This window comes from Symphalangus syndactylus, chromosome 12 (genome assembly GCF_028878055.3).
Source record: "Symphalangus syndactylus isolate Jambi chromosome 12, NHGRI_mSymSyn1-v2.1_pri, whole genome shotgun sequence".
Lineage (NCBI taxonomy): Eukaryota > Metazoa > Chordata > Mammalia > Primates > Hylobatidae > Symphalangus > Symphalangus syndactylus.
The window spans coordinates 40,239,354-40,239,926 of record NC_072441.2 but is presented as its reverse complement, the minus strand read 5'-3'; positions in this window follow the sequence as shown (position 1 = coordinate 40,239,926).

Sequence of the window (573 nt, the reverse complement as noted above, 5' to 3'; positions counted from 1 at the left end):
TGCTCCAAACCTTGAATGAATGACCACCAAAAGGTGGCCCAGCCCCAGTGGAGGCTTTGTTACACTGGGCCACTGTCCCATTCAGTTGCAGATATATACCAGGGATGACCTCCTCTGACCATATATGGGGACGTATGGTAACCTGTTGTTGCCTGCCTCAACACCCTTGAAGGCAGGAGAACAGAAAACCTGGCTGTGGCTGTGGACCCTCCAAGTCCCCCACTGCTGGTGGCTGGCCATTGTAGCTCCCTTGGGGGAGGGCCTGCAGTGTGACTTGCATTCGCTCCTTGGGTGTTTGATGCATGGCTCCCATGGTTGGCTATTCATGGTGGGGCGGTCGGGGAAGGAGCCCTCCTCTGGGGGACATATGTACTGTCTGTGTGGCCTATTATGAGCTCCCCTGTGACTTTGGCACTGATACAGGACTCAAAGAAACCATGGGGAGCTGAGAAGGTGTGGTACCATCGCCCAGGGCAAAAGTCCTTTGGTGGCTGCATTGTTATCCAGGGATGAAAGGTTAGCTTGTATTTTGCCTGAGGGACATGACTTATCCCCGTTAGTACCTGTGCTTGC